The sequence below is a fragment of the Aquarana catesbeiana genome, linkage group LG08 (genome assembly GCF_042186555.1).
Source record: "Aquarana catesbeiana isolate 2022-GZ linkage group LG08, ASM4218655v1, whole genome shotgun sequence".
Classification (NCBI taxonomy): Eukaryota; Metazoa; Chordata; class Amphibia; order Anura; family Ranidae; genus Aquarana; species Aquarana catesbeiana.
In genome coordinates, this window is record NC_133331.1 from 265,096,216 (window position 1) to 265,108,681 (window position 12,466).

The 12,466-nt window shown below is 46.0% G+C and overlaps 1 protein-coding gene across 1 annotated transcript in view; it reads left to right on the plus strand.

The window, feature by feature from the left end:
- The first annotated feature begins 6,198 nt into the window (after positions 1–6,198).
- The window catches only part of LOC141106407 (membrane-spanning 4-domains subfamily A member 4D-like), a 114,296-nt gene continuing 108,028 nt past the window's right edge, over positions 6,199–12,466 (plus strand). The window contains exon 1 of the mRNA XM_073597172.1: positions 6,199–6,321. The gene's annotated coding sequence lies outside the window, so the exon portion shown is untranslated. The remainder of the gene's footprint in view (positions 6,322–12,466) is intronic.

Genomic DNA, 12,466 nt, shown 5'->3' on the forward strand with positions numbered 1-12,466 from the left:
GTCTATTAAATCCCCAGTCTCTGGAATTGGTAAAAGTGTGGGACAGAGGTCTTGGACCCTCTGTTCAGTTACCAGATCTTCAGCTGGAGAAGTTTGTTTTAACTCCATAGATGCTGCTGGCAGAAAATCACATGTCCCTGTCATTGTTGTGGGAGAAAGGCTGATTACCTCTTCTCTCAGGAAGGCTGAAGCCACTGTTGGTGCTGGGCAGAACACAGTGAACTTTGGCCCTGATAGCAGCTCTTCTGCTGGAGGCTCATCAGGTTGTTCTTCCTCAGCAGAAAAGTCTATTAAATCCTCTACCTCTATAACTGGTGTCTGTGGATAGAGGTTCACCATCTCCTGTCCGTGGAACTCAGAAGATGCCATCAGTGCTGGGCAGAGGTTAGCAGAGCTCTGCCCTGTTGTCAGCACTTCAGTTTTGGGGATGGCAATCTCCAGATTTTCCACTGCAGATTCTCTGGCATGCTGCTGGACAGGCACATTCCTCCATCCAAGATCATCCCATGCAGAAACAGGATCATCAAGGTCAGTCAGCACTTGCTGCATCCGCCATAAGACCTCCACCTCCATAGCTGTGGGGGCAGGTTGGCAAAGCACACTATCGCTCTGCCACATTGCCGACTCTTCAGCCAGGATTTCAGGGTTGTCAGCTGGTATTTCCTGATAGTCCCAGGCAAAGGGAGCCCAGCCCTGGCACTGAGCAATGTCTAGCAGCCGTCTGTAGGCGATCTCTAGCTCCCATTCCTGAACGGCCAGAAACTCCAAATCTTCCTGTGCCCAGTGCACTTCCGAAATGTTCAGTAGCCCTTCTCTGAAATCCATGATTTCGTCCACCCGCCGCTCCAAATCACTCCCAAAGTTAGGGTCCCCTGTCAGCTTCACAAACAACAGTCCCAAGCCGCCGTAGCTTAAGCCTTCCGTTGGGCTGTCATCCGCTATCCAGGGACATGCTTGGGATTCATGCCACCGGAGGGCTCTGTAGCTCTCATCCAGCTTCATCTCTGCCCAGACCAGCCTGCTTAATTCAGCTGTCTGCTTCTTGTGTGGTTTTTCTCCCAAAAACCGCACCCGCAGTCCGTACTGCGACCAGTACCTTTCCTCGATGGAGGGGAGAACTTTTCCCTGGTGTCGCTGCTCACGGGCTAGCGCTTCCTTCCAGAGTTTGCAGCTAATAGAATCACACCATCCCAGCAGGACCTGCTCCGATACTGGTCCTCTGTGCTGTATCTGCATCTCTCGCAACCTCCTTCTGAATTCCTCATCCATGGCGGCTGGTATCTGTACCTCTCCTCTTCTGCTATCTGGACCTTGGATCCAGATGGAAGTTTGGATGTCCCAGACTTCAGGAAGCTTTCCCGCTGCTTGCCACCAATGTCACGGAACGCCCCACACTCCGCTTGAGTGCTTCCGTCATATACCGCTTCCTAAGTTCTGGAACATGGGTCCAATGGATCTGGCCATAGGAACCCCAAGAACTAGACAACACCAGTCTTGGAGTACATCAGAACTACCTTTATTTTGAGATCTCACAGACCTTTATACAGCAGGGATGACTCAAAGCTAACCTAATTAACATGACCTAATTTACTACAAAATGTACCCAGACCAGATGACAGTCTTGTGGGCACCGAGCTTCACACATTAATACAATTAACAATACAAACAACAATCTCCCCCCTCCTCAGCCTAGACCATTCGTCTATTAGCCAGGGCTGGTGGCTAATGTGATCAGCTCTCTCAATTAACATAAACACATGTTGATAACACCAGCATTTCCTCACAGGATGTGTCCCAGCAGAATGAATCAGTCTTATCAGCAGGGGGCTGCTGGAGGAATCCCCCCTCCCTCTTCAGGGACACAAATATACAGTAAGGAGTCCCCATACAATATATACATGACTGAGTCCGATTAATACAGTTCAGACTGGATTTCTCATTCACCTCAAATGCTAGGGCCCATGATCGGTGGGCAACAGGCTTGCACACAGTCCTCTCCAACAGCCTCCGCTCTGGCCATGCCCGTGACAGTAGATAGAAGATAGAAAAAAGATGATAGAAAATAGAAGAAAGAAGAAGCATTTAAATAAAGGGATTGTTAAAAACTGTCTCTTATCATTTTTAACATTTTTGACAGTTGTTTTGTGAAATGGTAGGGGTACTTTTGTACCCCCTTACCATTTCACACAGGGTGGAGGGCCGGGATCTGGGGGTCCCCTTGTTAAAGGGGGCTTCCAGATTCCGATAACCCCCCCGCCCACAGACCCGCAAGGGTTGTGGGGATGAGGCCCTTGTCCCCATCAACATGGGGACAAGGTGTTTTGGGGGGCTACCCCAAAGCACCCTCCCAATGTTGAGGGCATGTGGCCTGGTACGGTTCAGGCGGGGAGGCGCTCTCTCGTCCCACCCTCTTTTCCTGCGGCCTGCCAGGTTGCATGCTCGGATAAGGGTCTGGTATGGATTTTTGGGGGGACCCCACGCCATTTTTTAAAAATTTTGGCGCGGGGTTCCCCTTAAAATCCATACCAGACCTGAAGGGTCTGGTATAGATTTTGAGGGGGACCCCACGCTATTTTTTTTTTTTTGGCCGGGGTTCCCTTTAATATCCATACCAGACCTGAAGGGCCTGGTATGGAATTTAGGGGGACCCCCCACGTCATTTTTAAAAAAAATTTTGGTTAGGGGTTCCCCTGTGGGGAATTTCCATGCTGTTTTTATCAATGAACTTTTATGTGTATTGTCGGACCGGGAATTCATTAATAGCCGCGAGTAGTTTTAAATGACTTTTTATCCTTTGAAATGTCATTTTGCTGTCAGACTGTTCTAAACACGCCCCTTTACAGGCATACTATAGACACCCCCCAGGTACGAAATTTAAAGGAATATTACACTTTTATTGTTTCACTTTAAGCATTATTAAAATCACTGCTCCCGAAAAAAACGGCCGTTTTTTAAACCTTTTTTTTGCATTGATCCATGTACCCTGGGGCAGGACCCAGGTCCCCAGATACTTTTTATGACAATACCATGCATATAAGCCTTTAAAAGTCTATGGGAGAAATCAAAAGTGCTAATTTTAAAGGGTGATCCCTTTAATTTGCCGCGAACACCCCAAATTGTTCGCTGTTTGGCTAACTGGCGAACAGCCGATGTTCAAGTCGAACATGAGTTCGACTCGAACTCGAAGCTCATCCCTACTGGCCAATTAACCCAAGGAGAGTTATGGGGAATGTAGTCTCCAGACTAAGCACTGAGAATGGTGTGAGATTACAAGTCCAAAAGGAAAAATGTACCAGGATAGAGGAAAAAGGACTAGGACCTTTGCTACCAAGTCAGTCTTTTCACTTGGAGAGACAGGGTAAAACTGTTGGCGTGTCAGTGATGCCTGTAACTGAATTGTTGTACCTGCCAGAGACCACCATGCTGAAGTGACCAGAGGACCGTGTTCAAGAGCAGGGGAACCCAGCAAGCTGTTGGAGAGAACATTTGCACCTGAAATGCCGGAGGCTTTGTTTGGGATAGTTTCGACAGTATCACTAAGAGACCGTAGGGAGGCAGCCTGATCGTGCATCCAGTGTTCAAGATGCCAACAAGAGGTAGGAGACTCCATGGTAAACGTCTGAGTGGTGAGAAACTGTTAGAGAGCACTCCAACACAGTTTTGGGCCCCAACCCTGGCCACTGACAGGATAAGGAGGAACTGTGACTTTTAGCCCCCTTGGAGTGTATATTATATATATATATATATATATATATATATATATATTGCATATTTAGGGCTTCCCCATGAGACTTTGCCCCTTGAGCCAGGTTTTGGGTACCCTGTGAAATTAGGTTTGATAATATCTTGTTTGTGAATTGTTTATATTGTAACTGCTATTTGCTCTTATGTACAGTTATTGTCACTGTTACTTACTCTGCTGAGCATGCCACCCAAATAAAAAAATGTCCTCCAGCCTTGGTGTGTTAGATGGTACAGTTTTGTCTGAAGGCTTATGAACTAGGGAACCCGATTATCCAGCATCTCCTTTGGGGGTAGAACTATCAAGGTTTTCCCATACATTTTTCACAAATTTGGTTAGTAAGATTATTTGTGCTAGGCTTGTCACTTTCAAATGTTTATCCAAAAGACAGTAACAAGACAATACAGTGCCTTGATAAAGTATTTATACCTCTTGACATTTTTCAAATTTTTTCATGTTGCAACCAAAAATGTAAATGTATTTTATTGGCATTTTATGTGATAGTCCAACACAAAGTGGCACATAATTGTTAAGTGTAAGGAAGATGATAAATGGTTTTCACAATTTTTTACAAATAAATATGTGAAAAGTTTGGCCTGCATTTGTATTCAGCCCCCTTTCCTCTGATACCCCTAAAATCTAGTGGAACAAATTGCCTTCAGAAGTCACTAATTAGTAAATAGAGTCCACCTGTGTGCAATTTAATCTCAGTATAAATACAGCTGTTCTGTGACGCCCTCAGGAGGTTTGTTAGAGAACCTTAGTAAACAAACAGAATCGTGAATGGCCAAGTAACACACCAGACAGGTCAGGGATAAAGTGCTTTGAGAAGTTTAAAGCAGGGTTAGGTCATAAAAAAAAATATCCCAAACTTCGAACATCTCACGGAGCACTGATCAATCCATAATCCGAAAATGCAAAGAGTATGACACAACTGAAAACCTTTCAAGGCATGGCCGTCCACCTAAACTGACAGGCCGGGCAAGGAGAGCATTAATCATAGAAGCAGCCAACAGGCCCTTGGTAACCCTGGAGGAGCTGCAGAGATCCACAGCTCAGGTGGGAGAATCTGTCTACAGGACAACTATTAGTCGTCCTGTAGACAGAAGGTCCGTAAAGTCATGGATGAGTGAGTTTTGGGGTGGAGGAACTTGACTAGCCTGCACAGAGTCCTGACCTCAACCCGACAGAACATTTTTGGGATGAATTAGGCACTGATGTTGAAGAGAAGGCCTGGCTCATAGTCTGTGCTCTAACCCCACAAATGCTCTTCTGGAAGAATGGTCAAACATTCCCATAGACATACTGCTAAACCTTGTGGACAGCCTTCCCTGAAGAGTTGAAGCTGTTATAGCTGCAAAGGGTGGGTCAACTCAATATTGAACCCAACGAACTAGGACTGGGATGCCATTAAAGTTCATGTGCGTGTAAAGGTAGGCATCCGAATACCTTTGGTAATATAGTGTACGTAAAAAGACTTGCAGCTGTAATTGCAGTGAAAGGTGGTTCTACAAATTATTGGCTCAGGGGGGCTGAATACAAATGCACGCCACACTTTTCAGATATTTATTTGTAAAACCTTTGAAAACCATTTATCGTTTTCCCTCCACTTCACAATTATGTGCCACTTTGTGTTGGTTTATCACATAAAATTCCAACAAAATATGTATGAGTACACGTATCATGGTATAGAATGTAATTTGCAAAGTACACAGGCATGAAAAGTATCCAAACGCATTTCGCAAGACCATGCTTCTTCATCAGGGGTAGATGCCTGTCTAGTACATCTGTCAGGGGTATAACAAACCAAATAAGTATCAGCACAGACATGGTATTGTGACAATTAGTCAAGAGGGTCGAAAAAGCATGGCCATGTACTTAACAAAGGCTGGATCAGACTACCCATTGCTTGATACCCAGAGGCGGCAGTAATGAGCGTCCGGCTTGGGAGCTGAGGAGGCAAAGGAAAAACCAGCCCAACAGAGCACAAACGGGGGGCAGACATGGCCGGGATGGGGGAATGTGTCACCAAAGTTCTCCCAGTATCCATTAATAATGTCAACTGAAACATAAATGCATATTTATCAATAGATGCTGTCATAACAGCATAAAAGTAAAGCAGTATATGATAGAAGTATGTATATGCATGAACCAAACTGGTTCTATAATGGTATGAGCTAAGAATCTAGGGAACAATGAAGAAAAAAGAAAAATAAAGAAAATATGACAAAAAACAGTGTGATAAAGTGTGTGTCCAGTATAGCATGTATGTATGTAGTGAGCATGGTCTTGTGAAACGCATTTGGATACTTTTCATGGCTGTGTACTTTGCAATTTCCATTTTATACCATGATACGTGTAATGACATTTTTTACTGTATGTATAATTTCAGTGGCTTGGCTACGATTCATGTCTGTTTGCATGACAATTTTAATAAACTGAGACTGCATTTACACTGTCAATTGTTGGCTAACCGCATTCACCCCATTTAAAGTCCCCGTGCAATTTCCTGTTTTTTGATTACTTTTTTAAGACACTGTCATTTCAAGCAAAGAGCAAAAGGCAGCCTGCCAATACAGGTAAGATTTGTATTAATGTTAAACAATGTAAGATTTTTAGTAGTTTCAAATGGCATATTTTGACATATACATTAGCTGCTTTGCATACTTTACAAACTATATACAAAGTTTTGAATTCTTCCTGAAACCATTGTCACTAATATAGGAGACCTAAAGGTAATATGAGAGGCTGGCATAGCTGCATACTCTGGACTCTGAAGAAAAAACACTTCCTGAAACTTACATTTGGATCCAGACTTATACTCATGCCTTTGCTGCTTGGTGTATTCTAAATGTAATGTGTTTATTTATATGACACTGTTGTCTATGGACAGCAATTGGCGACGTTTTTATACTTCCTCCAATGCACGTGGACACTTTTTTTTGATAGAAAATGTTCGATGGGAGCCTTTTGTCGGAAATTCCGACCGTGTGTAGGCTCCATTGGACATTTTCCATCAGAATTTCTGTCGCACAAAATTTGAGATCTGGATCTCTAATTTTCCGACAACAAAATTTGTTTGCATAAATTCCGATTGTGTGTACACAATTCCGATGCACAAAGTTCAACGCATGCTCGGAATCGAGCAGAAGAGCCGCACTGGCTATTCGTACGTGTTGTACGTCACCGCATTCTTGACGTTCGCAATTTCCGACCAACTTTGTGCGACAGTGTGTATGCAAGACAAGTTTGAGCCAACATCCGTCGGAATAAATCCATGGATTTTGTTGTCGGAATGTCCGATCAATGTCCGATCGTGTGTATGGGGCATTAGAATTGATGAATACTACAGACCCACTCTAGTTATATGCTTGATGCAAAGGCGGGCACTATATGACTATCGCTCCTGACCTTAAAGGCGGGCACTATATGACTATCGCTCCTGACCTCAAAGGAAATCATAAGAGAATCAGGGAGGCTATTATTGCTGATCATTCCTTCTGAAAATGCTAGTTCTCTGGCTGTCATACTTGCACATTGTATGTATGAACCTATAGATTGGAGATGCTGGATTCAAGCACTGTGTTGTTTTTTTCTTGGATGAAGAGAACATGGGGTGTACTATACCCAAATGAATGAAGCACCACACTATGTGTTATGAATCCAATATAATTTGTTTCCTCATATCACATATCACTACACATTTAATAGTAATAAAGACACACAAGGACTTGTAACTCAAAATAACTTAATAGAAGGAATTTTACTGAGCATTCTCTATAATACTTGACTAGTACAGGTGTTGGTGAGGGAAAAAAATGTACATTGTAGCATTCTTGGTCAGTGTTCATGGTTGCATTGTGTGCAGTGTAAGGGAGTCGGTGACAATTGTCAATGTAAAATGGTTTGTCTCAACCCACTAACTGCCATAGAAAATAAGGAAAAATGTTTAAAAGAAAACAAATGCAGCCATCACATCTAGGAATATGTAAAACAATATAATACATTTTTGTTTTTTGGATTTAATACACTTTAACAGCTACTGGGTAATAATTAGGGATGAGCCGAACACCCCCCGGTTCAGTTCACACCAAAACCTGCGAACGGACCGAAATCAAAAGTGCTCATTTTAAAGGCTAATTTTTATGGTATTGTCCTAAAAAGGGTTTGGGGACCCGGGTTGTGCCCCAGGGGACATGTATCAATGCAAAAAAAGTTGTAAAAACGGGCGTTTTTTCGGGAGCAGTGATTTTAATGATGCTTAAAGTGAAAAAAAAAAAAAAGTGAAATATTCATTTAAATATCACACCTGGGGGGTGTCTATAGTATGCCTGTAAAGTGGCGCATGTTTCCCGTGCTTAGAACAGTCCCTGCACAAAATGTCTTTTTTTAAGGAAATATGGATGAAAATCAGTGAGACAAACGGCATGGGTACCCCCCAGTCCATTACCAGGCCCTTTGGGTCTTGTATGGATATTAAGGGGAACCCCGCACCCAAATAAAAAAAAAGGAAAGGTGTGGGGCCACCAGGCCCTATATACTCTGAACAGCAGTATACAGGCGGTGCAAACAAGACAGGGACTGTAGGTTTGTTGTTAAGTAGAATCTGTTTGTAATTTTGAACGGGTACATTTTTAACGTGTTTAGTTCCAGCAAAAAAATCTATTTTAAGCTTTTTGGAAAACATAGGGAAAGGTTATCACCCCTGTGACATTTGTTTTGCTGTCTGTGCTCCTCTTCAGAAGATTGAACCTCACTTTTTGTCCCAATGACAAATGTTTTTTGAAAATTTGGGTTTTTTTGTGAAACAAGGATTGGTGATAAAGCATCAGTGGAAAGGAGAAATGTTTTTCCCATATTAACTCTTACAGGAGAGAATTTCCCTTCCTAGGGGTAGATTTCATCTCACTTCCTGTTGTCTCCTTCCGTTTGCCAGTAGGAGTCGTTTGTAAGTTGGATGTTTGAAAGTAGGGGCCTGCCCTATATACTCAGCAGAAATTTGGGCCTTAGGTGTTGTTGTGGCCACAACACTGTAAGCCCTCACAGGGCCCTGCTGTGAAATATTAGATCAAGAATTGTAATTACATGCCCCTGTTGAACGGGGGCTGAAAAATTGGGCCTTAGGCACTGGTGCTGGTGCCACAACACTGCAACTTCTCACAGAAACTCTAGTTGGAATGCAGGAACGAGCCCTGCTGCAAAGTATTGCATCAAAAATTGTAATGACACGCCCCTGTTAAACAGGGGCTGAAAAATTGGGCCTCAGGCACTGGTGGCGGCGCCTAGAACCAAAAATGTTCTTACAAGCTATCAACGTGATCATTGAGGAGGAAGAGGATAATTACTCAGGATAGTCACTCAGCATCAGCATAGGCAGTCTTTGAAGGGATCTGAGATTTCAAAAAAAATTATTTGGTTACATCAGCATCAGGTGCTTGGTAGCTGGTGATGATCCAAGACTGATTCATCTTTATGAAGGTCAGTCGATCGACCAAGTCGGTGGACAGACGCACCCTGTGATCGGTTACAAAGCCTCCAGCAGCACTGAATGTGCGTTCCGAAAGAACGCTGGATGCAGGACAGGCCAGTAGCTCAATTGCATACTGTGCAAGCTCTGGCCAGTGATCCATCCTCAATACCCCGTAACCCAGAGGATTTTCGGTGGGAAAGGTGTCCAAGTCAGATCTTGCCCCTAGGTATTCCTGTACAATGTAAAACAGACGCTGGCGATGGTTGCTGGAACCGACCATACCTTGGGGCTGCGGACTAAAAAATTGTCTGAACGCATCGGTCAGACGGCCACCTTCTCCACCGCTCCCTCTTTGACTGAAGCAACACGTTGTCCAGAAACAGGAGTTTGTAACCTCCCAGTCTCTGAGAACGCGTTGCACAGACCTTTCTGCAAGGCCTCCTGAAGATGTTTCATCCTCTGCTCCCTCTGCGATGGAAAGATAAGGTCCGCAACCTTACCCTTGTAACGTGGATCAAGGAGGGTTGCCAGCCAGTATTGGTCCTTCTCCTTGATACTACGAATACGAGGATCCTTACGCAGGCTTTGCAGGATCAGGGAGGCCATGCAGCGTAGGTTTGCTGAGGCATTCGGTCTGGAGTCCTCTGGGTCACTAAGGACGACATGGTCCGCAGCCACCTCCTCCCAGCCACGTACAAGTCCATGTGTTTCTTGGGACTGATCCCTTAAAGACTGCTGCTGATGCTGAGTGCCAGGCTCCACCTCCATACTGACACAATCCTCCTCCTCCTCGTCCTCTTCCTGTGTGATTGGTGGGCACGCAGGAACACTGTCTAGAAAAAGGGGGCCTTGAGAACTAAGGAAGTCCTCCTCTTCCTGCCTCTGTTCTGCCTCAAGTGCCCTGTCCATTATTCCACGCAGCATGTGCTCCAACAGGTGGACAAGGGGGACAGTGTCACTGATGCATGCACTGTCACTGCTCACCATCCTCGTGGCCTCCTCATATGGTGACAGGACAGTGCATGCATCCCTGATCATGGCCCACTGGCGTGGGGAAAAAAAAACAAGCTCCCCTGACCCTCTCCTGGTGCCATAGTCACACAGGTACTCATTGATGGCCCTCTGCTGCATGTGCAGCCGCTGCAGCATGGCCAACATTGAGTTCCACCTGGTGGGCATGTCACAGATTAGGCGGTTCTTGGGCAGGTTAAACTCCTTTTTGGAGGTCCGCCAGCCGAGCACTGGCATTATATGACCGGCGGAAATGAACACAGACTTTCCTGGCCTGCCTCAGGACATCCTGTAGGCCCGGGTACCTGCCCAAGAACCGCTGCACCACCAAGTTAAGGACATGAGCCAAACAGGGCACATGGGTCATTTGTCCCTACTGGAGGGCAGAGAGGAGGTTGGTGCCATTGTCGCAAACCACCATTCCTGCCTTAAGTTGGCGTGGCGTCAACCACCTCTGAACCTGCCCCTGCAGAGCTGACAGAACCTGTGCCCCAGTGTGGCTCCTGTCCCCCAAGCACCGCATGGCATCTTTTGGCCTGCGTACTTGCATAGCCCCTTGAACGCCTACGAAGCACCGCTGGTTCCGAGGACAAATCACAGGAAGAGGCCATGGAGGAAGAAGAAGAGGAGGAGGAGGAGGAGAGAGGTGTGTCACAATCATTAGTAGTGGCATTTTGGAGGTGTGGTGGCGGAACAACCTCCAACACTACTGCACCTTGTCCTGCATCCTTCCCAGCTGCCAGCAGAGTCACTCAATGCGCGGTGAAACTTAGGTAACGTCCCTGTCAATGCCTGCTGGACCATGAGTCAGCGGTAATATGCACTTTACCACTGACCGCCCTGTCCAGCGAGGCATGGACATTGCCTTCCACATGCCGGTAGAGAGTCGGAATCGCCTTCCGTGAGAAAAAGTGGTGTTTGGGTACCTGCCACTGAGGAACCGCACATTCCACAAACTCACGGAATGGGGGAGAGGTCTACCAACTGAAAAGTCAGAAGTTGAAAAGCTAGCAATTTTGCCAAGCTAGCATTCAACCGCTGGGCATGTGGATAGTTGGGAGCGAACTTCTTTCGGCGGTGCAGCAGCTGGGGCAGGGAAATTTGCCTGGTACAATCTGACGTTGCTGTACCGAAAGCAGATTACCCACAAGTGCTTGGCTGTGACACACCTAATTCTACACCATCATTCCTCTCAGTACAGGTCTCAGAGAGGACTGAAGATATAGTGGGGTTGGAGATCTCAGCTGATGAGGAGCAAGGAGAGGTCCTCTTTGTTCTTTGGTGTGGGTCTTTTAGATACGCTTGCCAACGAACTGCATGGCAGGTCAACATATGTCTGGTCAAGCGGGAGATGCTTTGGCCACGCGAGATACGCTTGAGACATATGTTGCAAATAGCAGCGGTGTGATCTGATGCACTCGTCTCAAAAAAGGCCCACACCAAAGACTTTTTGAATAACGTGCAGAGACTGCAGCGCCCTGCACATGCGGAGCTTTGGGGTGTGATGCAGTCAGTGTGCTGCCCTTAGGCTGGCCCCTGGAGGGCATCCTGCCTCGTTGGTGATGTGCCTCCTCCTCCTCTCTCCTATCAGGCACCCACATTGAGTCAGTGACCTCATCACCCCCTCCCTCCTCATCACTGGAGCAAACCTGGCAGTATGCTGCAGCAGGGGGAGCATGACTGCCAGATTGCTGTCCTTCTTGGGCACCCCCTCTGTCCGTGCTCACGTTACTGCCTTCATCTAGCTCAGTATCATCATCAGAGCCTTCTAAATGCTGGGCATCCTCCTGGAGCATGTACTCAACACTGTGGTCAAACAGTTCGAGGGACTCCTCAGGAGGACATGGCGGGCCTAGGGAAGGAGTCACTGATGACATTGAGCCGAAGGAAGAGGCCGCTGCTTTGCCAGACAAAGTACCCTGAGCATGGGTGAGAGAGGATGAGGAGGATGAGGACGGCTTGGTCATCCACTCGACCAAGTCTTCCGCATGTTGCGGCTCAACACGGCTAGCTGCCGAAAAAAAGGCCAAGTGTGTCCCACGGCCACGTGCTGATGAGGATGCACCGTCTCCACGACCAGCACTGTTGCCTCTAGACACAGAGCCTGCTTGCCCTCTTTTATTGGCTTGTGACTGTCTGCCTCTCCTTGTTGGCCTTCCAGACATACTAATGGCCTGTAGCTGCACTAAGCTGGGATATATATATATATATATATATATGTATATATACATATATATATATGT